This window comes from Coenobita brevimanus, chromosome 101 (genome assembly GCF_032717465.1).
Source record: "Coenobita brevimanus isolate Jiangsu-jjx chromosome 101, ASM3271746v2, whole genome shotgun sequence".
NCBI classification, from domain to species: Eukaryota; Metazoa; Arthropoda; class Malacostraca; order Decapoda; family Coenobitidae; genus Coenobita; species Coenobita brevimanus.
In genome coordinates this window covers 9,164,801-9,192,315 of record NC_137054.1, presented here as the reverse complement: position 1 = coordinate 9,192,315, position 27,515 = coordinate 9,164,801, and the positions used below count along the sequence as shown (strand labels likewise).

Sequence of the window (27,515 nt, the reverse complement as noted above, 5' to 3'; positions counted from 1 at the left end):
GAGAGAGAGAGAGAGAGAGAGAGAGAGAGAGAGAGAGAGAGAGAGAGAGAGATTGTACATATGTTTCTTTGGAATATATATGATTGAGCTTGCGTGTGTGTGTGTGTGTGTGTGTGTGTGTGTGTGTGTGTGTGTGTGTGTGTGTGTGTGTGTGTGTGTGTGTGTGTGTCAGTTATAAAAAGTACACAGTTTCTATCAATCTTTAACAACATGCATTAGCGACTCGAAAATTTCCTATTGCACACGTGAGTTAATTTTTCGAACCATGAATTAAATACTGAGTCCGAAATAGTCTCTTTGCATTTTTAACATTATTTGTATTTTTCGTACTGTTGCGTAAGTATCTTCTATGACTCTAGGTTCAGTTTCCTCATTTGTTATTTCTCTTATACACTATTTTTTCCCGTGGACTAAAAGGGCTAGGAACGAAACGAAATCGTCCCCTATACAGAGTCAACAAAAGAACAAGAATTAAAAAAAAAAAAATCGGAGTTGGTTCAGCGCACCTACCATCTGAGAAGCAGGTTTTGCAGTGTCAGTTGGGAGACCTTTTGAATATTATATGCCTCGAGAAAGAGAAAAACGCGGAGACAACTGAGAGATGGTGGAGAACGAAGCTGTGTATTGCTAAAGGTAAAAACTTAATCATGTGGAAGATATTGACGCGTAGATAAGGTGGCGAACCTCAGGTTTTGTGGTCTTGACTAATTCACTACATTAACGTTTTTTTATTTTTTTTTTCGGTTTATTCAGGCCACTAATAGGTGATTTTATTTACTGAAGGAATGACCTCCGATGGTGAAAGGGGTAATGAAGGCCACAAGCAGCACTCCCTCCCCCCATAATTTCGATACTTCTCACCTGAATTGAGTTAATGGCCGTGGATATAGAAAGAATGAAGTGGCGACATCGTACTGAGGGGAAAATAATAAGATGCCTTTTGCCATAGTTAAACCTTTCATTATCACATCTTCCTTAGTATCTCATTCTTGCTGACTCAGACGATTTTACTAAGGTGAGATTGTGTCAAAAGAAGTCTGAAGGCATTGCAACTCTCCCCATTTGTCACCGCAAACCCTCTCACGGTCGAACAACTCAAACAAGCTACTCCAAATTACCCCACGCGGCTTTATTTTACTGAGTGAGTCATAGGAGCCTGGAAGAGCTAAAGGTAATAAAAATATCTACTTGGTTATTTTATTCCAGCTAACGTTAGACGATTCTATTCTGCTAAGGGTGAGCCATAGAAACCAGAGTGTGTTAAATGTGACAGATAATTCAGAGATTAGATATGTCTTTGCCTCTTCGCCTAACTTCTGCAAGGTACTGTTAGATCTGTTCATTATTAGCGTATTTGTGGAAGGTGTGTGTGTGTGTGTGTGTGTGTGTGTGTGTGTGTGTGTAATTAGTGTTTTGTGTGTGTGTGTTTTGGTATGAGAGTCGTTTAGGGCGCAGATTATTTTAATGTGGTCTCATGAGTGTGTTTTGCAGTCTCTGAGCAACTTGTGGGGGTAAATATGTGTGCGTGAGTGTGACTGTATGCTTGTTCTTGTGTGTGTATGTGTGTGTGCAGTAAGTGTCTGGTTGTATGTGCGTTTCAGTGTTCGTGTGCGTTTATGAGCGTGTGAGATTGAAGATGAATTTGTGTGTGTGTGTGTGTGTGTGTGTGTGTGTGTGTGTGTGTGTGTGTGTGTGTGTGTGTGTGTGCTCAGGTGAGATTTTGCCATTGCCACAGTATGCTTGTACAGTATGTATGTGTGTATGCATGTAGATACGAATACATGTATGTTCATTGAGCTGACAAATTAAAAAATATATGTAAACGTGATGGCATATGTTTGCATGTATAATGTGAGAGCACGTACCAAAATTTCAAGACCATTCATCTTTTTCCCCATCATATTTCTTTTCTCCTGCTTCCATTTTCTCTCCTTTCCACCTCTTTCTCCTCTACTTATCCCCTTCTTCTCTCTTTCTTCCCTTCTTTGTCCATCCTTCTTCTCTTCTTCCATCTTTCCATTTTCTTATCTCTTTCCTTTATTTTCTCTTACTTTGTTTTCCTCTTTCTTTCCCTCATTTGCTTTTTAACTCTCCCTTTCCCTTATATTTCAGTCATTATTATTTCCCTCACCCTCCTCTTTCTCAGTCTTTCTCAATGCCTCTCCCTTTGTTTTCTTCTTCCTCTTCCTCCTTTGCCTTTTCTTTTTTAACCCCTACTCCTCTTTTCCCTGTCTATTCCCCCCTTAACTTTGCATCTTTCCAGTCCTCTTATTTCCTGGTGCATTCCAATGACTCTCTCTCTCTCTCTCTCATTCTGCCGGGGAAAAAGGTCAGTCTCTAAGCTCAGTCCCTTCCACACGTGGACTATTATTCTTTTTTATTTTATTTGTGTTGTCTCTTGAAGATTTTATTCCGCTAGGGAGAGCTTGTCGAACTGGAGGGTTTATATAAAGTCATCATTAACCCCTTCAGTACGAGATTTCCTTTCAAAAATTAATATAATCGTCTGAAGATACGCCAAGAATATAGTAACAGATAAGACATTATATCAAGAATAAAAGATACGGTAATTTACCAAGAATATAACGAGAGATGCATCGTTTTACAGGAAGGGGTAAATTATCTGAAATTATCGTGCCTAGCCTCGGCCTCCTACTCTCAGAAAGGTTTAACATGGTACTGGCTCTTACTTTCTTCCCCTGTTTTATATATATATATATATATATATTTTCTATCTTTTCCCTTTTTCCTCTTCCCAATCTTCAGTTTTTCCCTTTCTCCTTTCAACCCTCCAAATTTCATTATCCCCTGTTCCCTCCCAGTCTCCATTATCTCTTCCTCAAAATGATTCTTCATGTTTTCACTTTCCTTCTCTTCATTCCTTTAAATTCCCAAAACTATTTCGACTTCCCTGTTATTTTCCATTACTTCTCCTTCTCTTCCATTTACTATTTTCTCTTACCTCATCTTCCTTCCTCTCGTTCTTCATTTTCCATCCTCCCCCCATCGTCATTACCTCCTTCCCCCAAATCTTTTTTACCTCTTCCCTTCTTACTGCCTCTTTTTTTTTTTTTTTTTCCTCGTTCCCAATTTTTTGTCCTTCGCTCTCCGACACTCACTAATTGCGAAACTTAATGACGATTACCGTTATCAGGCACCAAAGACAAGGGGGAGGAGTAGGTGGAAAGGAGAGAGAGAGAGAGAGAGAGAGAGAGAGAGAAGAGCCATGGACGAGAAGAGAAGAGTGAGCGAGGAGAAAAGAGAGAGGGAAGAGAAGAGAAGAGAGAGGGAAAAGAAGAGAAGGGAAGAGAGAGGGAAGAGAAAAGATAGGGAAAAGAACAGAAGAGAGGAGAGAGGGAAGAGAAAAGAGAGAAAAAAGAAGAGAAGAGAAGAGACATAATGAGATTAAGGGTGTTAAAGGAGAGGCTGCAGGTGATTACAGATAAACCTTCAAAGATCCGGCCAAATATTCCCGGCTGAGATCAGAATTGCACAGGTGAAGATCAAGCTTCTTCCTAATCTCGATCTCAGCTCAATGGCCCTCGGTTCGTGATGAAATTGTGATGTAAGAATTCGGCGTTTTTTCTCAATCACGTGAAAAAGAAATGGGAAATGAAGAAAAAGAGTGGTTAAGATAAGAGATGGGGGAAGAGGAAGAGGAAAGGAATGAGATGAGGGGGATGAAACATGAAAAAAAAATATGAGAGGGATAGAAGGAGAGAGAGAGAAAAAAGAAAAGATAGGATTTGCAGAGGTAGATTAAGGGAAGAGGAAAAACGATAAAGATAAAAGAAGGAATGATACAAATAAAGGAACAAGAGGAAAGGACGAGGTAAAGAAATTAACGAGGGTAGGAGAAGCGATGCGAAATAAGGAGAAATGAAGAGACGCTGATAAGAGAAAAATGATCGGTAACAATAATGGGAGAAGATGGACGACAGAAGAGAAGATGGAGAATGGTAAAGATAAAGAGAGAGTAAAATTAGGATGGAAAGGAAAGGAAGAGAAGAAAGAGTAGGAAGAACATTAAAAGAAAAGGCAAAGAGGAAAATGAAAAGTCGGAGGAAAAGAAAAAAAAGGAAGAAAGAAAGAGAAGAAAATAATGACGACGGAAAGGTAGGAAAAGTGTGAAAGAGAGAGAGAAGAGAAGAATAAGAAATAAAAAAGGAGCATAAAGAGATTATTAAGACGGAAGCACAGTAAAGATAAAAGGAAAAAATGAAGTAAGGGAAGGAGGAATAAGAGAAGAAAAAGAGAGAAGGAAAGGGGATGAAAATAAATGAATAGCATGGGAACAGATAAGGAAGAAAGTGAAGGAATCATACGAGAAGGAAAAGAGGAGAAAAAGATGCCAAGGTAAACGAAGGGAGTTGAAAGAGATAGGGAAGAGAGGTAAAGTTAAATGGAAGTGACAGTATTGAAGGATGGAAAGAAGAAAGAGAAAACAGAGGACAAGGTCAGTGCTGTTTTCTCATCTCTCTTGGAATTCCTGCTATTGCGCAAGGTTAAGGAGGAAGCCCTATAGGAAGGTGTACTGTAACTGGGCCAGTGGAATTTCCATGTTTCCTTCAACCGTAGTCCTGTTAGTTAAGCAGGTTTCCTATACTCTGTTTACTTTAACTTGGCCTAAAATTGCCATCTGACCCTCTTGAATGATGATCTAAAAAGAGACTAACAGTGGAATTTAATGCTTGGTCATTGCAAGTGTAGGTGGTTGGGGAACGCAAGTAGGAAACTCTAATATTGTTTATGACACGTAGCTGAGCTTATGCAACTCGGCAATAAATGTTTCACTGCCCCCACCGCCCAGTACTACCACAATAGATAGTAGTGTAGGTGGCTGGTTACCACGTACACTGAGAGGAACGCCCATAAGCCAAAGTTTCTGCTCAAAATGTATCCCTACCATTAACTGGAAAGAATTCATTGCCATGGATTCAGTCTTAACAAGACGAATAGTCTTGTGCTGGTGGACGTTCGATGATTTGCAAAACTATACACAAATGAACTATCCTAGCAAAGCCTCTAACTAGAACCTAAAGAGTGGACGATAGATCTCTGTTCTGTATGATGCATTACGCCTTCCCACCATCCACTGGTAAGGGCAGAGAGTGAACAGATTAATGTGTGGGAACAAGCTTGGTAGCTAGCCAAAGGGTTTTAACTTTAGTCAGGATACTCGGACGTAAGTACTCAAAGTCCAAGATAAGACACTACTGCAGGCTTTGTTACACAACTCGCGTCTTTCTCGTGGCATCAATGTTTTGGAAAACGACCGTAAAATCTGATGATGTCTGTTATCGCTGGTGGCAAGACGAGGCTGATGTGTTCACCCGCCATTCAGCTGCAAGGGTTTCAGCTCCGGAGTGGCCACCCAAGGAAGTTTCACTAATATACTCCTTTTATTCTGTCTTGGCCAAGATTTTCGCTTTTTTTTTTTTTTGTACCTCAGTGACAGAAAAGGACAACAGGACGACTGAACATCTTTTTCACTGCACTTCTTCGCGACTAACACCATACTCTAGTATTGATCTATTTTCACAACTCAGCATTCGTGACAGAGAGATGGTAATTTTTAGTCCAAGTTAGTGTTTAAAGAGTAAAGCAGAGGTATAGATCGGGTCAGGTGAACAAAACTAACTCATACAAGCATGTAACATTTACTCCCAGTGTCGCAAAGAGTGATGAAGTGTTGCTGCTTTGTACAGAAATAGCTACACAGTAAATACATTTAATGAGAGTCATTGAAAGTAACGAAGAAAAAAGTCTATTGTTTTATACACAGATGACGCAGTGTTAAGCCAGTGAAAACAAGCTGAAAGCCGAGAAGTAATTTTTGCTGAAATAGTCAGCTATTCACTAGGATTCTTAGTCACGTTACTGCAGCTATCTGGATTTTATTGTTTCTGAAGCCTTCATTCTGTGTGGGTGTTGTAATTACTTTTGTGCTCTCTTAGAATGACAGTTTACTGTACATATGTGAGGGAGACAAGTGCAACAGACAATCAAACTTATATACAGCATCTGTATTTTGAAAGTATTCCATTAATAAAACGATATAGATGTCAGACAGTTTCATTCATATAAGGGAGCTCTTAGCACTTAAAGGGTTAATGATCACATATCTGGAAGTCCAAGGATATTGCGATTTCATGTCATAGACTGTGATCTATCTGTCTGTCTATCTATCAATCTATCTATCAACTCACACACACACACACACACACACACACACACACACACACTTATTTAGTTTGTCTCTCTTCCTCAGTCTCCATTTACTTTCATGCAAGATTTATGTTCAGTGTTCCCCTTTCCCGTCCACCACTTAATTGCTTAGCGAATTATACACAAGACTGATTCAGGTGGGGGGCGGCAAGTGGCTGGGAATTACACGCTATCTTTTCCTTGCTCTTCAGTGGTAGTTACTCAGATTGCTCTCCTCCATTCGTGTTCCTAACCCCGCCTCTCTGTTTGTTTTTCTCTTTCTCTGTCTTTTTCTTTTTCAAGTCGGATTGGTTTCCTTTACCTTGCTTTTCCCTCTTCCTTACGTATTTTTAGACTGACGGTTGAATTAAACAAAACAAAATAAAATATAAGAAAATAACAACAAAAGTAGGCGTTTAGAGAGCTCTCGGGATTTGGGGTAAAATTTTGGTGCCACGTTCCACATAGTTTTTCTCTCTCTTTCCAAAGGTGGATGTTGGGATTAGGTTAGAGTGAGCCCATAGTAAAAGTTTTTTTTATTTTCTCCGTATTCTGAACTTACAATTACCCTGGTCGGAAGAAAGGCCGCAAAAGAAAAGGAAAGAAGTAGTGTTTCTTAAGGGGTCAGTCTCTTCTTCGTAGGCTAAATTTACCTTTACCTCGGCAGGAAGTGTTGCAAAAAATGAAAGGAAAAAGGTGTTTCTTAGGTGGTCATATTATTGCTGGGAGCCCAAGTTTAGCCATCTTTAGAGCAAGTTCCTGTGGAGTTTTAAGTAAGGCCGTGAAGTTATACAGACCCCTTGAGAATGGAAGCAAGCTACGCCCACATTGACTTACATAACCACTCCCTCCCTCCCTTCCTCCCACCCTTGCATAACCACTCACTTCCCCCACTCCCTCACCCACAGTAGTACACTCACCCATTCCTAGCATGTAACTCACACCCACACCCACACTAGCATCTCTAGCCACACATACACCCACACTGGCATAATTTCCCTCACCTGTTTCCTATATTAGAACATCTCACCCATTCCCACACCTGCATTCTCACTCACTCACTCACTCCCACACCAGCACAACCACCCGCACCTGTATCCACACTAGCCTATCTATCCATCCTTACACTCGCACTGGCATAACCACCTTCCCAGACACTTATTTATCCATCTCTTACCCTCTTCCAGACTAACATATCCACATCTTGACCACTTCCTGATTAACACCCACCCATACCCACTCCTTCCCTCACACTATCATACCCACCTGTTCACTTAACCGAGCTCACCTTGGCACTTAACTCTCCCTTGATCTCCCCTCCCAACCCCTCCCCCAACATCTCTCCCCTTTCCATCCATGTTTGCCCACCTCTTACTTAGTGCTCGTTGATTCCACTCCCATGTACTGCATATCCTACCCTTATTGTCCTTGTTCTTCATCATTTTTATCATCATTATTACCATAACCATCATCGTCGCCTTCATCACCATCATCATCACTATCTATAGCATTCTCATCCACTTCATGTTCGTGCACACCCATCTGTTTCAATAAACAATCACTTTGTTTGCATTAGCACCATTTTTTCCACTTCCAGTTTGTGTGTGTGTGTGTGTGTGTGTGTGTGTGTGTGTGTGTGTGTGTGTGTGTGTGTGTGTGTGTGTGTGTGTGTGTGTGTGTGTGTGTGTGTGTGTGTGTGTGTGTGTGTGTGTGTACATTCACCTATCTACTGTGCACATCACATGCACATATTTCATTCACACTACCTCTTCCTCCCCCTCTATTCTTCATTGCCGTCTTTCTCCTCCTCCTCCTCCATATCTTCGTCCACTTCCTCCTCCCTTCCATCTTTCTCACTCTTACATCACATTTCCCTCTCCTACCACCTGCTCCGTCCTTTTGTTTCACCTCCTTTCAATATCATCTATCCCAGTCCCTCGCCTCTCATTTTCTCCTTCTCTCTCGTCTTCCTTCTCCCCTCCTCCCTCTTTCCCTCCCTATTCCATTTTTCTACTTCCTTTCATTTTGTATGCTTACACAATTCCTCCCCTCTCCCTCTCCCTCCCCCTCCCCCTCTCCCTGTCTCAATCCCCACTTCTCCCTTCTATCCCCCCACCAACACCCCATCCCCCATTTTCTACTTCTTTTCATTATCTCCACTCCACAGTCCCCTCGCCCCCTTCCACATCCCCACTCTCCCTACTCTCTCCCTCCTCCGCTTACCCTCCTTTACCCCTTCCATCCCCTCTGTCCCTACCCCTCCTCCTCCTCTACACCTCTCCATTGCCACAACCCCCAACCCAACTTTAAAGAGCCAGAAAAACGAAAGAAAACGTAAAGTTGCGACAAGAGGAGAGGGGTAACTGGGGTAATTTGCATGCAGCCTTCGATTTTTGCACGAGTGTCCTGGTATTAAGGGAGGCTCACTTTTTTACATGTGAACGAGTCCCAGCCGAGGCGTTAGCAGGGAGGAAAGGAGAGATTGAGAAGGAGAGGGAGGGTGGGGAGAGAGAGGAGGAGGAGTAGAAGGAGTGAGGCAGAGAGGGATGGGGGAGAAAGAAGGAGAGAAAGGAAGGCTATAATTAAGGAAGGTTTTAGAAGGAAGATGAAGGCAGGAGATTTAAAGAAGCAGAGATTAATGTAAAATGAGAGTAAATGACAGTGCTCTCTCTCTCTCTCTATACATATATATATATATGTACAGAGAGAGAGAGAGAGAGAGAGAGAGAGAGAGAGAGAGACAGAAGGATTGGAGAGGGGATAGGGATACGGTGTGTGGGTTGCAATGTGGGGACAAATATGTGGGAGGAACAAAGAGAACTGTGGTTGTGAGTAGGAGGGATTGGAAGTGAGGACGGAATTATTTACAAGATGGCACAGAAGGGGAGAGAGAGAGAGAGAGAGAGAGAGAGAGAGAGAGAGAGAGAGAGAGAGAAGGTGGGGGTGATGAGGGTGAAGGTTGAAGAGTAAGAGTCTCTGAGAATCAAGTTAAGGCAGAAAAAGTGGAGGGGGGGAGGAAGAAGTAGGAGCTATGATGTAGGAGAGAAGGAGGAAGAAGTGGGATGTACAGTAATGTGAAAGAGAGAAAAAGAGGGAGGGGGGGAGGGAAAGAACGGGAAATGGTTTGAGGGAGGAAGGGTAGGAGTGGGAGGTGGTGTTAGGCAGGGAGGGAGGGAATGTGAAGCCGTGAGAGGGAAAGAGATAGGGAAAAAGTGGGAGATGATATAACGGAAAGAGGGAGGGAAACAGTGTATGCAGGCGAGCTGAATGTCGGAAATAAGTCCGCCTGACAAGCAAAGGCAACAAAGGAAACACAGGAAAAGAATATAAAAGTTACCTAATACACGGGAGTGCTTGGTTTGCCTCTCTGACTACAAGACTGCCAATACCGACGACCTACACATAATGCACAAATCAAGTACACACACGCAAAAAAAAAAAAAAAAAAAAAAAAAAATCACTCTTTTGGCGTGATAAAGTTTGACACATTAGAAAGAGATATGAAAATAATCTCCTCAGTTAACGTGCCTGGTTGGTATCCCTGATCTGTTGAGCCTTAGGTCCATATTCATTGTGGCATGGGAGACTTTGTGGCACCGTTTGTTAAGCTATTTGTTTTTTTTAATTGTCACTGCCTTCATCGTTACTAAGAAAGTTTGAGTATCAACATTTTTCATTAAAATTATAGACGATGATGTTGATGTGTAATGTGCAGAATATATCTCTAAGAAGTGTTACGAGAGAACCCGAAGCCACTTTGAATATGAGCACTGTTCATTCGATGCTCAAATTGTCCAAGCTAAAGCAGTCTCGTAGCCAGTAGTTTCCTCACATTATAAGCAAATCGAGAACCGTCTGAGGTAAAAGCCTATCCTAATATAAACGAATATGCCTACCGATCACCCCCTCCGCGATGCTGTCATTATCTTCATCAAACTGATGATAATAATCAATGCGCCACTACATTCACCTGTCATTGACGTGGTTAATATTATAGTAGTACTACAATACATGCTATATGTACTTTACATGCGTTGATCATGGGGTATCTTATATACTGGACAATTTAGTTGGGCCTATAAAGTTTGCGATCAACTCATTCTTAAAATGCTAATGGTGGTTGTCATTGTCTCACAACGTGTAAGAAAATCCTAAGGTGGTAACTTAGGACGCGATGGGTGCCAAACAAACAGCACTTTGATTTCTATATTATCTTGTGGATAATGTTTTGTTTTTTGAGAGCTTCCTTCGAGCATTTTGTCCATTGCTACTAATTATTGGTTACACACGATATGAAGCTACTGGAGTCATATCATATCTGGAGAGAGAGAGAGAGAGAGAGAGAGAGAGAGAGAGAGAGAGAGAGAGAGAGAGAGAGAGAGAGAGAGAGAGAAATGGGGGTGAGAGGGTAGGGCGGAGAGATTGAGGGAGGGATGATCAGGTGTACCAATCCTTACTGTGTCTTCACGGCTTATGTGCCAGTGATAGTTGCAAAGGGTATCGAAGCAAGGGGTGCTGATAATTATTCTAGTGGGTGTATATATATTCCTGGTAACACACAAAACCACAAAAATAACACGGTTTTATTAACTGTATGTGACGTAAGGCTGAACGTGGGGACAGACAATGTAATACGTAAAATTAAGTTGATGGACAGAGCCGGAGTGCTAGTGTCGGGTTGGGGGTAGGTTGGTGGTCAGAAGAAACATGACAGATGGCTGCTAAACACACACACACACACACACACACACACACACACACACACACACACACACACACACACACACACACACACACACACACACAGGGGCACAATATCGTTAGACATAAACATGGAATACTGAGTGTGTATGCGAGTACTTTCAGATTAGAAAAAAAAAAAAAAGCATTGCCGTAACTCTTCATTTTCGTTCCTGTCATCATCATCAACTTCATAATTACCTTCGTTCTCAACAAGATCATCATCTTCATCATCAGCGTTGTCCAGTCCCTCTTCATATATTAATACAAGTGAGGTGAATCCAGGAACTAGGTAATTACGAGTATTCTTTTCGTTCTCAGAGCTTCTACTTTAGATGAATAATATAATCTGGCAGTAGAAAAAAAAATCGACATCTTGGGTGAAGAGATGCTGATTTTATTTTTCTGTTCTATTTTTTAAGGATCACCTAAAGTTGAGTAAAATCGTCCAGCAGTTGCAGTGAGAGAGAGAGAGAGAGAGAGAGAGAGAGAAATTTACCAGCGTTGTGAAGATGCGCAATAAAATAGTTGTAACTGACAGTGTTTAATGAACTGAGCCTCATCATCATCATCATCATTGTCATCATCATCACTACCCTAGCTCTAATTCCCAGTATTATAGATGGGTGGCTAAGAGAGACTTAATTAGCGTGCCTAGTGATAATATGCCATACCCCTATTCACTCATCAATCATGCCTTTGAAATACTCAGTTCAGCCCCACATCACATCCACAGATGCATTTGGTCGCCATTCAGGTCCTTGAGAATTTTTGCATTATCCTTACAGCCTAACATATTCACAACAGCATCACTTTAAGCAGGAGAACCTTCTTTGATATCAATGTCTTATTCTAGTAGTTTAACCAAACTTAAGTAGGAACTGCCAAGCATGAGCCAACTGACCTAGTACAGTTATCTTCTCTACTTATGTTCTTTTCTTATGTTTTTAATACGTAAGCAGCTGACCCATTACGGGGAATTAACTCCTTTTACAGACTTCCTACACAGTTTTTGCTCTGTAGCGAGTGGTATCACAAACGTTCCACAGATAATTCTATACTTCATTTCTTAACTTTTATTTATATTCACTAATTGAGATCGTCCTTCAGAGACAGTTGTAAAACCTTTCCACTTCATTGTCAGCAAATAACAGTTTCATATGCTTACGTCAGATATAAAACGGCTACTCTTTTGTTATCTTTCTTCGGTTACACGCCTTCTTTTGCTGACGTCATATTTTACGTAATTACCCCAATCATGTGAACACTAAGTAGCCAAAAGGATATCACTAATTTTGTCTCGCCCCCAACTTCCATATTCTCGCTGGCCTAGGGTGCTTTCTAACACATTTTCCTTTAGCGATTTATTTTTCATATTGGGCATTGATATTCTCTTGCCCGAAAAATGATGTCCTTTAGATACCAAGATATATCCCAAAAATAGCACACAGATGAATATTAATGTGTCATGTGCAGAAATAAACTGGCTAGGAAGAGATGCTTTATTTCTTTCACCTTGTCTTGTCTCAGATTTTTTTTTTCCTTTTCAGCTTATTTTACATACCCCAGCAGCCGAAAAAGAGGATGCTATGGCTCTGCATCCTATCCATAGCATTTCCTCACGACTAGCATCGTATATAAGTGTTAGTCTATTGTTACAGCCCAGCCTTCCATTTGGAGCAAGGGTAATTATAGGTCAAGTTAAAGTAAAAAGATATAGTAAGCCGTCTTAAATTACTAGAAGGCGGATCCAAGAATTACACTTTTTCACTCACCATACAAGCTCGTCGCGGCATTCATTAGCGTTCCCTCCACATTCCCTCTTAGTTCACTTTGTCCTACGCTTTTTCCAGATCGATTAAGGCCATAAATATCTCATTATCGATCTTACATACCCATACACTGATACGTATATACTCGTACAGGCAAAAAGAAAAAAAAAAATTACATTCTGGAATATAAACACATACCTCTTCACTGATGAATGAAAAGCGAGCCTTCAGTGCACACAGTAATATACATACACAGTGATACATACATGACCGTATTCGTTGTATAATTGGCTGATATGGGGTACGTATAACCACATTTATACTGCATGTTATAGATACATATTATATACCAGTAATTCATATTCATATAGCCTACTGCACACACACACACACACACACACACACACACACACACACACACACACACACACACACACACACACACAAGGACCTCCACCATATCATACCGGGGATCAAGGTGGACCAAGACTAATGAAATCTAGTGCTGGTGTGATGGATGAGGGGCGGGGGAGGGAAGGAAGGAGAGGTAGGATGTAAGGTGGGAGGGAGGGTGGTAGGTGGTAAGGGAGGGAGGGAGGGAGCGCTGGCGAGGTTTAAGGTAAGGATGGAAGAGGAGGATGGAGGAAAGAGTAAATGAGAGAAAGAAAGGGAGGAGAGGCGGGGTAGGGACAGAGGGAAGAAAGAGGGGAGGGAGGGAAAACAGAGAAAAGTAGGGAAAGGGTAAGGACGAGAGGGTAAAGGAAGGGGAGGGAAGGAAAGGAACATAAAGGGTTGGGGGAGGAGGGGATTGACAGGGTAAGAGAAAGAGAGAGAAGGGAGAGGCAGCGGACGAAGGAAAGCAAAAAGACATGGAAGGCAAAGTAAATTGAGAAAGAAAGGAAAAATGCGTAAGGTAATAGGTAACAGGGAAAAAGCGGACACAGGAAAGGCAGGAATATGGAAGAGAGTGGAGAGTAGAAGAAAGGTTAGGAACGAAATAAGGAAGGAAGAGTAGGGAAAGAAGAGAGAAGGGGAGAAATAGTAACAAACAGAACGAGGAAATAGGAAAGGATGTGAAGGATGAGATAAGAAATGCAGATGAAAGGCTAAGGAGTTTACATGAATTCCTTGTTTAGTGGGGAATGAAGAAGACGATGGGATGTTGGTATGAAGAAGAGAGAAAAGAATTAGTAAAGAGAAAGGAAAGTTTGACAGAGGAGGAGGGAAATGAGATTGAGAAGCATAAGAAATATCGAAAGAATGAATGCAAGAAAGAAAGCAAATTATGAGAAAAGGAGAGTGAATATATGAATGGAAATGAAAGAGAGATGAAGATAATGCTGAATTGGAGAGAGGGAGAAAATGAGAATGTGAGGACGACTGACATGGAGGGCGGCAGGGAAGGGAGATAATGGAAAAGGGAAATAGTGAAAGAGGGAGGAAAGGAATGGATAATGGATATGGCTGATAAGAATAATTATGGTGGGGAATAGGAAATGGAGAGAAGGAAGGAGTGACGATAGGAAGAGGAATGAGGAAGATAACCCACTGTTGAGGTGAAAGAAAGAGGAAGCTTTAGATCGGAGTGTAGAAAAGTATTAACGGAGGAGGATCCCTAAGCTCCTCATTACGACCACTACTTTTGATAGTATTCCTATCACCGAGGTAGCAGAGAGATTTGTTTTGCTAGTTACGAAGATGCCGGCTCGTTAGTGCCATAGTTCGAATCCTAGTGCGGGCAGCTGGCACCACTCAATTCAGATGTCTAATCGCTCTTCATGGACTGGTATGTAAAATGAGTATCTAGACTAAAACCTAAGGGATGCGAATGTGATAATCTGGATCAGACAGTAGGCTACGGTAACTTTGTATGCAAGGACAGTGGGTGGAGAGCAGGGATAGAAACCTGAAAGGAGAAATGAAATTTAAACAGATAACAGTAATAAAGCGCAAACATATAAGAAAATAAAGACACATAGGACAGAGCTGACAGATACGTGTGGAGAAAGTGTGAAAAAAATAGAGGAAAACTCATTAATAACAAATAAACCTACAGCACTAATAAAGGAAAAATTGAAAAAAAGAACTATATGTATAAGGAACCACAAAAGAAATCACAATAGTACGTATGGGTAAAAAAATGTATATAAAAGGGCTTTCCCCCTGAGCGGTCGCATCACTTGCTGGTAGGATGTATCAGATGTACATTATCTTCAAACGTAGGACATAACCAAATATACGTCCCCCACCCTCTCTCTCTCTCTCTCTCTCTCTCTCTCTCTCTCTCTCTCTCTCTCTCTCTCTTCTCCTTCCTTTCCATTTCTTTCTTCCTCCTTTTTCTTTCATCCTTCACGCCTACTTTCTTCTTTCTTCCGTACTCTTTCCTCCCCATTCTCCTTTCTCTTTTTCTTCCATTCCTTTCTTCCTTATTACTATTAAAACTTTCTCTGCGACTCTTTCCCTTCTTACTTTTCTTCCTTCCCGTCTATCTTTTTCTGACCTCACTTCCTTCCATCTCACTCCTTTTCCATTTCCTTTGATTTACTTCTTACTTCTATACTTTTTCCTCCTTCTTCTCTCTTATTTCCTTGTTCTGCCCCCTCTCCTCCTACCGTCACTTCTTCTCTCTCCCTACTCACACTTCTCTCTCTCCCTCCCTACCTTCTCTCCTTCCATCCATCCCTTCCTCCCTTGTTTTTCCTTCCTCTCCTCATCTCCTCTCTTCCCAACTTAAGCAGTTAGAACAAAGAAAAAAAAATTACAAAGGAAGCAATAAGGAAATATTTAAAAAAAATATTATATAGACTCCAAATTAATTGCAAAGTTTACCACCGAATAAATGACCTGATTTTTCATATATAAACATAATTCGATCGCATATATTTTACAAAACAAAGATTATACAAATGTGATGTTTAGTTTCTTAGGTACGCTCATTTGAAATAAATAAAGATTACTGAACGACTAGAGAGAGAGAGAGAGAGAGGGAGACCAGGTTCAACTTTCTCGCATAATGAAAACGTCTGGTAATATGATTCATTGCCTGGGGAGTGGGGGAGGGAATTCTTGCTGCTCTCTCTCTCTCTCTCTCTCATCTTGTGTTTTTGGCTTTTCTCGTCTTGACCACTATATCTGCATCGTGTTTTCTTTCTTTCTTTCTTAGTTTAGTGTTTTTTTTTCTAATATTCCTGTTTCAGCTGTTCTTTTCTTTTTTCGCAGACCTTTTTTTCTGATATTTTTTTTACTATATTTTTATTCCCTTACTTTTTTTCGTCCCATGCCTTTCTTGACTCCGTTACTTCCTAATTTTCATTTAATCTCCTCCTCCTTTCTATATTATTTACGTCAAGTTTGGTGTACTAGTTTCCTCTCTCCATTCCTCTTTCACTCTTCCTATCATTTCCTTCTTTTCTCATTTCCTCTGTCCTTTATCCCCTGGGCCTTGAAACTTTCCTTCCCTTCGCTCTTTCATTCTTTCTCTTCTTCCTACAAGTCCCTCCTTTCCTCTGCTCCCTAATTCTTGCTTTACCTGTGCTCTTCCATCTCCTTCTACTCATTCCTTCGTCCGTTCTTTCCCGTCTCTCTGTTCCTCTTCCCCCCCTCCCATCTCTCTCTCTCTCTCTCTCTCTCCCTTAGCTGCTGCTCCTCTCCTTTCCTCCGCCATTCCATCTCTCCCTCCTTTGGTCTCTTAGCTACAGAATTGGTCCGTGTGACTTTAACCAAGAAAAATTACCACCAGATATTGGAAGGCTTCGGTAATTAACGAAATAATTAGAACAAAATACAAACTCAGCTAGATTAACTCTTTTACGGCGGTGACTCTTACGTTTATTATTTTCGATTGTAAAGATTTTTTTTTTTCCGGATAAAGCCTTGGTAATGAGGGGCTCTAATGAAGGCTGTCTCTAATTTCTTCATTTCGAAACGTCTCCCCTGAGCTGAATATAATCTTTGGAAACAGAAAAAAGAAGTTATCAAAAGAAGACATCAACGTATTATAGGGGGTCGGTAGTGTTATCTGAGAAAATCCTTGAATATCAGCGTAGAGAAAATAAAGGAATTTTCGTGTATTTAAATAAACTTGTAAGGAAAAAAATAAAGGAGTTTTCATATACTTGAAAAAAATTGCAAAGGAAAATACGTATGCTCCTCAACTGGTAAGCCAATCAGCCAGAGGACGTCTCTGTTTTTAATTCATACTTCTTGATACCAGACGATTTTATTCAGCTTAGGAGAGCCCCATGGTAGCGAGGGAATTACTATAACAATTACCACATATATATATTTTTTTTAGTTCCGTAACGTCCTATGTACTTTACGCTTTCCTCTAATTGACTGCATTATCCAACTTATCCCCTTTTATGCCAAGACGGAATTAACCTTTCATTCAAGCATTTACCTGGCTGTTTTATTTTGTTAATGCACTAGTGTAGGGAAAAAATAATTAAATCTTCCAATCGGATCGCTCTGTCTGAATAAAATGGTTTGTGAGTAACTAGAATAAGAGGAAAAAATACGTCCTTGGATTGAAAATGAAATGATCTCTTGTAGTAAAAAGTTAAGCTCAACACCACACACTTTACCTCCTCTAAACCACACACTTTACCTCCTCTAAACCACACACTTTACCTCCTCACATTTTACCTCCTCTAAACCACACACTTTACCTCCTCTTGGAATAAGCTGCTCGTGCCTCATAGCCAGACGTTAATTAAAACTACCAGAACGCGGCGCAAATTTACAAAGAGCCATTAAGGTAACTGCCAACTGAGCTCCAGGGATGAGAATTTGAGAACTGTGTATCATTTTTTAACCAGTTTCCTATGATTTTATTTTCGTTTATCTTATTCCTGCTACTCAAAAATCGCCCATTGTTAGTTGGAAAAAAAGTCATGATGATGATGATGATGATGATGATGATGATGATGATGATGATGATGACTAAGATTATTTCATTTATTATAGGTAGTGGGGCGTTCGTAGGGAATCTCAACTTGAGTAGGAAGAGGACAGCGAGCATAGAAACGAACAGCATCTTTATTTCAGACGTTTCGACATTTAAAATGTCATCATCAGTGATCTAAAAGGAACAATAAAAAATAGTAAGACTAAACACCAGCAGATATTTCGCAAAAATTGTGTAAGTGAAATGTTTGCTGTAAAATATTAAAATCAATGATGTTAAGACCTTGTTACATAAGTTTTTTTTCTCTCTCTCTCATCTACATATTCTCTGTTCCATGATGAGATTCTCCTCCTAAGAAAATATTTTGTAAATGATGGCTATAGTGAAAACCTGTTCTATCGTCTTGTAGGGAATTTTTTAAACAACCACTACATGCCTAAACGACCAGTCTCTACTGCCAGTAAGGAGGTATTTTATCTTAGATTAACCTACTTGGGTGATACTTCCGTTCAGATAAAAGACTGTTTAATTCGGAGTCTTGCTAAATATTATCCCCAAACTGACTTTAAGATAATGCTGAATGATTAATTCAAAACCGGCTTTCTCTCTCACGTTAAGGACCCTGTTCCGACCAACCTACGCTCTTCTGTCGTCTATTGTTTTACTTGCACAGGTTGTCAGGCCGGGTATATGAGTATTCCTAGCTTAACCTGTGCTATCAAGGTTAGGACAGACAAGCATATGAGTCTGTCGAGCAGTAAGGGACCATTGTTAATCCTGTGATATCGTACTTACATAAGACCATTTGAAAATATTATCTTGTACATCAAATAATAACTTAAGATTGCTTGAATCACTGTATTTTAACAACCGGGCTACAGCAAGGCCCGGTCTCCTCGAATGAGGAGAGAATCAACAACAACTGTATTTTAAGACCCATAACCCATTCCTAAACAACACTACGTCTGCAGTCCCTCTTTATGTTACATAACCGTTTCGATCTCTTTACAACTCGCAGTCCATCTCTCGCAGAGGCAACACCTCCACCCCCGAGATCGGCGAGACCAACTCTTCACCGTCAGCAGCTGAGGGGGGATGGGATTTTTCTATCCCTACCGCAAATCTAGACGTTGAAGGCTCTCCGTCTCTCCCGCCTATCTGGACGTTGAGGACCCTCCATCCTCTGCCGATCTGGATCAGGGCCCTCCCTCCCCGGTTCCTCCATCTGCTGCTGAGAGTTGGTCGACCCACACACCATCGTCGCTCTCTTAGAGCCCTGTCTATCTATCTATTGCCAGATGCCTTAATCCCGTAAGGGATGGTCACAGATCGCCTCCATGTCGCCCTGTCCCCCGCCATTTCATTGCCCTGCTCTCAGCTCACACCCCCCTCTCTCATATACCTCTCCACTCCATTCCTCCATCTCATCCTTGGCCTCCCCCTCCCGCTCCCCCCCTCTACCTCACTCACATACGGTCTCCTCGTCAGTCTCTCACTCTCCATCCTCTCCACATGGCCAAACCACCTTAATGTGTTTCTCCTAATGCTTCCTATCACATCCACATCCACACCACAACGCTCCTTCACTTCCTCATTTGTCAGTCTGTCTCTCCATGTGACTCCACATGCTCCTCTCAAATAACTCATTTCCACTGCTCTCACTCTTGACTTGTGTCCCTCCAGCAAGGTCCAAGCTTCACTTCCATATGTTAGAGTTGGTATCAATGACAAAGACAAGGATAGCAAAGCAAGTAGACTCCAAAACATGGTCTCCCCGGAGGGGAATCGAACCCCGGTCTCCCGCGTGACAGGCGGGGATACTAACCACTATACTACCGAGGAAGTGTTCAGTGTTTCGAGCCCAAACATTAATATCACTCTTCCGTCACCAGACCAGATCTTGGTACTATATGTATAAGACTGCATTTGCTACAGAGTGAGTCAAAAGTCTGGAAACATTGGGGAAATGGCACAGCACAGGATATAATGTCCTCAGTGTGACGTCTGTGTAACTACAGCACTGTCTACCTACCTGCTGTTTATCTACCTACCTACCTATCTGTCTACCCACCTGCTGTGTACTTACTTGCCTACTATTTTACTTTTAAAAATAATTAAAAAAAGGGAGGTCTGGAGCTAGTGTGGACGCTTGATAATCCTAGCATCCCATAAAATCTTAGAGCCTTCTTTATCTAATATACCTGGTACGCCAACACGCTGACGGGCTTCGTCTGCCCGTGTCCACTTTTCCAAGGGAAGGTGGACGAATCTAAAACCACAACAACAGATCCTTTTCCATCCCCCGTTTTTTTTAGAGTGAGTGTTTGTTTTCACTTACACAGTTTTTGTGAAATATTTTTTAGTGTCTAGTCTTACTATTTTTCATTATTCCTTTTAGATCACTGATGATTACATTTCAAATGTCGAAACGGCTGAAATAAAGATGCTTTTCGTTCTACGCTCGCTGTCCTCTTCCTACTCACGTTTATTTCATTTGGTCTATGGAAGACTTTCCGTAGTGAAGATGTAAAAACAGTCCTAATATTCTACTTGAGTATGAACCGTCTGCTTATCTTATCTTGCTACTGCCCTACGATTTTGTGCAGACTATGGGAACCCTCTCTTAGTGAATGGGTTAATAAAACGTAGAATAGCTTTCTGTTAGCTGCTGACTCAGTGGTAGAGGAGAATCTGAGTCGGGCCGAAACAGTTTTTTCTTGATAGTAAACTGAACATCATTGTGTTCGTATAATTCTCACTCATACATGTACAGTTGGCAACATATAAACCTGGGAGAGCATCAATGTGTAGCAGAGGTCTAGCATTTGGTACATTTGACAATCTTGACATAATCACATGTTTGGTAATGGGACTGATATGAATGAACAGAGGTGTCAAATATTACTTGAAATACAATGATACGCTTAGAACTCGGGCCCCGAGCTGTCGACGCAAAGCGTTGCTCCTTATGCCTCCGTCAAGACTTGCGCACGGATTCGCCATACAACCTCCATAACATCATCCCTTCGTACTGTATCACGGACAAAAGCATGGTCGAAATCCGTCTAGGGGTTCAGGAGATATCGTGCCCGACAAGGATAAACTAAGTCGACCCCATATGACCTTGACCTTTGACCCCTTGACCTTGCTGACCTAATTACTGTAGTTCATCGTTCCTTCATACTGTATCACTGACAAAAGTTTGTTCGAAACCCGTCGATGGGTTCAGGAGATATCGCGCCCACATGATAAATTAAGTCTACCTTATATGATTTTGGCCATTGACCCCTTGACCCAGCTGACCTAATCAGTTCATCATCTCCTCATACTGCATTACTGACATAAGTTTGGTGGAAATCCGTCGTTGGGTTCAGGAGATATTGCGCCCACAAGAGTGTTACGTGCGCACAGACGCACGCACCAAAGCACTCTCGGACGGACATTCGAATCACTTATTGTCTCCTCCACCGTAGATAGGGGGAGGCATAATACATAACAACCAAGTTACTGTGATGCACAAACATCAGAAACTGTAGCTAGACCTCTATTTCACACAGACACTGACCCAGGTTCATGTGTGGCAACTGCACAGTACTTAATATTTCCATGATAGGGACTGGTGGTTAGAACACCCCAATCGGAGTGACTTCCATATATGCCTGAGGTTCAGTCCCTCTGAAGTGGCGGGATATTGCTCGATCAAGTAATGCCCCTAAATGCACCAGACAGCGGCAGCCTAGCCTCGAGCCCCTACACTCCGAAGAGAGTAAAACGGGAATGTCTGTTACCGTTTTACCATTTCCCCATTGCTGAAACCTGGCGTGAGCACAGTGCAGCGTCCAGCGGGTCATTGCGAGCAGTTCCCTTAGTCACGGCCAAATCAAACATTTCTCTGTTTACAAGTGAATTTTATTGCTCCTAGTTCTGTATGTATATGAGCGGCAATAACCCTCACAGTGTCGTCCAGCCGGCCTTTCCACGATATAATGCTTCATCCGGTATTCGCCTCGGAGGTCAGAGTAGCCTTCGCCGTATTCAGCTCTCTCGACATCATTAAAAAAGCCACCACCTTTACCAGTCCAGTTCATGACACAATAGAGCATGTTTTCCACGTCCTGAACAGTACCCCCTCTCATTTTTCCGATGAATGAAAGCGTTCACTCTCGTGCTTTTTGTTCAGGTTAGGAAGAGGTCAGTCTGCTCCTTTCTTTTTCTTTTTTCTTTTGTTTTTTCCTGTTAGTTTTCTGGATTTGGAACCACCTGTAATCTACTATCAGTCAATAAATTTACCAAGAAACCATTAGGATCTTTAAAAATTCTAGTAGTAGCAGCTGTAGTAGTAGTAGTAGTAGTAGTAGTAGTAGTAGTTACCCCAATTCATCTGAAAGTTAATCAGTAGGTGTGAGTTTGTGTGGTGTGTGTGTGTGTGTGTGTGTGTGTGTGTGTGTGTGTGTGTGTGTGTGTGTGTTTATTTGTTTCCGTGCGTTTGTGTATGCTTGTGTTTGTTTTCGTGATATTTGTGTGTGTTTGTGTGTACGAGTATATGTGCTTGTGTATGCGTGTTTGTTTGCGCGTGTTTGTGAGTGTGTAATTGTGTCTATGTGTTTGTGTGTGTGCTTGTGTGTACTGTGTATATGCGTTTGTGTGTTCCAAAATGATCATTGGGATTGTTGCTGTTTTCTGTCCTTTGTATTCCTTCGCACTCCTTTGTTTGCCTACGTTTGAGTGTTCTTCATTGTGTTTGTATGTTCGTTTATGTGTCTGTGTGTGTGTGACTATTTGTGTTAGTGTGCGTGCTTGTATGTGTGCGCTTGTGTTTGTGTGTTTGTATGCTAATGGCGTTACGAATTTGTGTGGGTTGTTCTGTGTGTTTTTGTGTTTGTGTGTGTGCTTATGTTTGCATGTTTGTGTGTGCTTGTTCTGTGTATGTTTGTGTTTTTGTGTATGCATTATATTCTTACATTCTAAACACAATAATAACAGTAAGTGTCAAGCATCATCTATCCATCGTCAGACACTTCACTGTCCCATAAGGAACAGAAGAGGGTTATTGACAAAATATATTAGTACGAGAAAAATGGCTAAAAATAAAAACCAAATAAAGGCCTTCCTCCAAGAAAAGAGCTTAGCATGACACAATGGTATTACTGTTAATTCCAGACAACTGACTCAAGGATAACTGCTGATTCTGTTCACTCTCACCTATTCTCTTCCTGTTCATTACTTTCTCAGCAACAAATCCTTCCAGTGCCCACAAGTGACTAGTGTAATAATATCAGTTGTTTTAGAGATGGTAGATAATTAACGAGTACACAAGGTAATCAGGAACGGTCTTCGAAAAAAACGGTAGCAATTATTGGTTAACATACTGCAGGTGTGTTGTATAATAATGGAAATTAGAAGTTAATTTTGACGTCATTGGTACCAAACCAGCATGTAATCTTGGCAACAAAACTTCTGTTGCGTCTACTGCTTTTTTGCATGGACTCTGGAAATCAGTTTCACCAGTCTAATGCCACCACGACTAATGACCCAGATATATTGGACAAATACAGTGATGTTGAGGAATCAAGACAATTATTTTTCAGTGCAGGAGTGGCAACAGTAATTTTGCTGCCAATAGTACAATTAGCAGCAGCCATGTATTAGAACAATTACCACTTTTATACCGGCTGAAAAAGTCGCCACAATACAGTATCATTAAACTCCGCTATACCTCCTGCTATATTCACTTTCATTCGCCCTGCGAGTCTCATTTACCCAGCTAAAAATTTAATCGTCTGTTTCAGAAGTACAGGCTTAGCTCATCCTACTCTTCTTTCTCTCCGTCCTCCCTCCATCCTCATATCACGCTTCCCACCCATTTTCATTCTCTCTGCATTCTTCCTCTGCCCTTTCTTGTGCCCTCTCGAATCTCACCGTCCCCCCTTCCTTCATTTCCTCTTGTTCTCTCTCATTTCCCCTTCCCCCTCCCTTCATCTCTTCTGTCACCTCCCCTCCCCTTTTCTCCATATCATCAACTCTCTCTATTATACTCTCCTTTCTCCATCTCCTGCATCCTTTCTCATCTCTTGTTTCTTCTTCCTCCATGTCCTTTCTTCCATCTCATTTCCTCCACCCTTTCTCTCAACTCCTCTTTCCCTTTCCTAAATGTCATCCACCCATTCTCTCATTTTCATTTCCCTCTTCCTTCATCTTCCTTATTCCCTCTTCTCCCTTCCTTCATCTCAACTATTCTCTATCTTCTATCCTTCCTTCCCTCCATCACCAGAGAAGGGGTCCCATCGGCAACATAAACGGCAATTTCCCAATGAGCTCCAATACCACCCCCTCCAGTACCCTACCACCCTCATCCCTAAATAACCCCCCACACCCCACCACCTCTCCTCCCCAGTGCTTCCCACACCCCATCACCCCCTCCTCAATACCCCTCACACTCCACCGTCCCCTCACCAAACCCACCCACATACCACCACCCTCCTTCCCAATACCGTAAACATCCTCGCCTCGGAACATGGCATGCACACAACCTCTGGGACGAGATAAACATTGGAATGACGAAGACGGCGAACTGAGGGCACGACAAAACATTATAACGCAGGCGACAACATTGCCCTTTGGGATTCTCGCCTTGGTCTGCGTGTTTTCGAGGTAGACTGTATTGGGGATATATGTTTCCTCAGTGTTTTATTTTAGCTTCTATTTTGTGGTGGTGGTGTTGATGATGATTTTGAGGTGTGTGTGTGTGTGTGTGTGTGTGTGTGTGTGTGTGTGAGAGAGAGAGAGAGAGAGAGAGAGAGAGAGAGAGAGAGAGAGAGAGAGAGAGAGAGAGAGAGAGAATTACAACCAAGGATAAAAGAAAACAATGTATCTACCCCCGTTATCATCAGCCACTCATTACAGGCGGCCAGGTAGCAGTTAGGAACATTCATCAGCACTACCACTACCATCAACATTCATCAACACTACCACTACCAACAACATCCATCAACACCACCACCACCAGCACTCATCAACACTACCACCACCATCATGAACAATACATACGCACACCACAACCACCACTCATCATTACCGCCACCTACCACGATCACCGCCACAACCACAACCATCCTTCCTCACCATCGCGATTATCAGAAACACAATCAATCCTCACAGCACATTCACACATACCCCAAGTACTCTCCTAACAGTTATATCAAAATCTTGGCGGACATTTACTGTAGAGATGATGAAGATGAGGCCATTAGCTTTAACAATTTGCAAAAGCCTTCGTAATTCGCAGCACCGAGGTTTTAATCCTTTATTGGCGTCTACCGTTGATCCCAGCTGAAGAAAATGCTGTCAGAACTAATTCGACTGGAACATCAATTTCTCCATACTATTAGCTGAAAAAGGTCATAGGTGAAAGGTAAGGGCAACGTCAGGTCAGCCTTGATCCAGGTTAGACTAGACTTGATGGAGAGTCAGGGAAGAGGGAAGTGATTCACAGAACAATAGGTCAGAGGTAAAGGTCACAGGGCAGGGTCAAAATGGCGGTCCTTTAAAACTCAAAAGGGTCACATTGCAGTCAAAAGTTCAGTTTTAAGACTATTTTAAATGGCTTTGGAGAGTTCGTTACATGCCATTCTTTTAGTGATTTATTCTGCACATTACACCTCGCTATCCTTCTGTTTGTTATTGATCCAAACCACGGTTGTAATATAATAGTCTAAATAGCACAGAAAAGAATATTTAGGTGGAGTATGCAAAATAAATCTCGGAGAAAAAGGTGTTACGAAGTCCGCAATGCAACTCAGAATACGACTCTTAGAATGTAAGGCGTGAGAGTCGCGCTCCTTGAGTGCTCCTTCTTGCTACACTCTTCCTACGAAAATATTCAGCTGAGAAGGGATTTTTCGAACAGAAATAGAACACGCAAGCCTTTCACTGTAGTGAGATAGAGAACGCTGTGCTAATGTCATTTTATTTTTATTTTTTATTTTATTATTATTATTATTATTATCATTATTATTATTATTATTATTATTATTATTATTATTATTATTATTTATTATTATTATTATTATCACTCATCATTATAACAACAACAACAACAACAAATACTAATAATAATATTGATAATAATAATAATAATAATAATAATAATAATAATAAGTCCATCCATCCATCCATCATCCAATCCTACGTTGCCCCATGAGAAGCGTAAGAGCCCGGGGCTAGGCAAGTTGGTCCTGACATTTAAGATGAGAGTCCAGCCATCAAGCAGAGAGTGTGCCGCGGCTCTGCTAATTATACCTGTGCCTGTTACCACTACACACTACCGGGCCCAGGGCAAGGCACAAACATTATAAACTGTGAGGCGGGTGAGAAGAAGAGTGCCGTAAAGAGAGCCGTAATATCATTATCATCACCATCATCATCATCATCATCATCATCATTATTATCATTATTATTATTATTATTATTATTAGTGTTTGACATCAATAATAATACTAATAATAATAAAAATAATAAAAATAATAATAATAATAATAATAATAATGATGATGATGATGATGATAATTCAGACCATGATGGTGATGGTAATGCTGATTTCGATAATGCTGAGATGATGATGATGATAATAATAATGATATTACGGCTATCTTTACCGCACTCTTCTTCTCACCCGCCTCACAGTTTATCATGAGTGTTTGTGCCTTCCCCTGGGCCCGGTAGTGTGTAGTGTTAACAGGCACAAGTATAATTTGGGGAAAGCCGCGGCACACTCTCTGCTTGATGGCTGGAGCTGGCACATTATGGAGGCTTCTGCTTCTGCTGGCGTTACTGCATCTGTTCTATTTCCCCCCCTCCTCCCCCTTTGCCTTTGCTATACCGAGAAGCTGCCATCACTCTGGCCGGAATGCTCAAACATGTGGACCATAAGGGACGTATTATTCAAGTGCTTAATTTCTAACATCCTTTTTCTAACCTCAGTAAAAGCGGCATCTGTCTGTCAGTGCTATAACATTTGTGACTGAAGCTTATGGACAAACTATTAATAACTTAGGACTTTGAAAAAACAAAGGATTACTTGAGGTTCAACTTTATACCAACAGGACAGAATTCTATAGCACGTCTGCCATCTATCCATTGCCTTACGCCGCATCCTGGAAGCGGTGGCGCAAACAAAAGGACCATGAGGCATTATTGTCCCAGCACAACCAGTATATCTTTTACAGTACTACGAAACACCACTGCCCCTCTAGCCCCCCCCCCCCAAGATCCCTAAGTCGTTTTTAGTTCACTGCTGGCCAAGTGTACAGTCTTCAGAGTAGAGGTTTGTTTGGACTAATAACCAGGGAGATTCATTCCTAATTCATTGATAAAGCTCATCGAGTTTCATGCAGCAGTATATAAGCTGTTAAAGGGGCCCTGTTCCGTCAGGTAAAAGCAAACCTACTACCTCTCCACCTTCCACCTGGTTCTCATCCTACCTCTGCTTCTCTCAACCACATGTATTTCCATAATCCCTCCTAGGCTATTGATACCCAAAATAAACATAAGCATTTTCTTCATATTGAATTTGTGGTATAGTAATGTCTGCGAATGTAAGTAGTTTTGGGTATGACTCGTAAAAAGCGAAGCAAATCACACTGAAAGCACTACATTTCCTGTCGCCTTTTTATCTAGCGTATGCGTGCAGGTGCTTTGTGTGCCTATGTGTATGTGTGTGTGTGTGTGTGTGTGTGTGTGTGTGTGTGTGTGTGTGTGTGTGTGTGAGGGGTGAGATAAGCGAGCGTGTTTGTCCTGTGATAAGAGTGTTATCATTCCCAGCTTGTGTATTTGAGAGAGTATGTCTATATGCATGTATTTTCTGTATTATTTTTGTGTATTATTTTTTTGAA

General features: G+C 41.4%; 1 non-coding gene across 1 annotated transcript; it reads right to left on the bottom strand.

Moving 5' to 3' along the window:
• Positions 1-19,395: 19,395 nt before the first annotated feature.
• TRNAD-GUC (transfer RNA aspartic acid (anticodon GUC)) lies at positions 19,396-19,467 on the bottom strand. Its single transcript has one exon. It is a non-coding gene; the product is annotated as a tRNA-Asp (tRNA).
• Between the last annotated feature and the right edge of the window lie 8,048 nt (positions 19,468-27,515).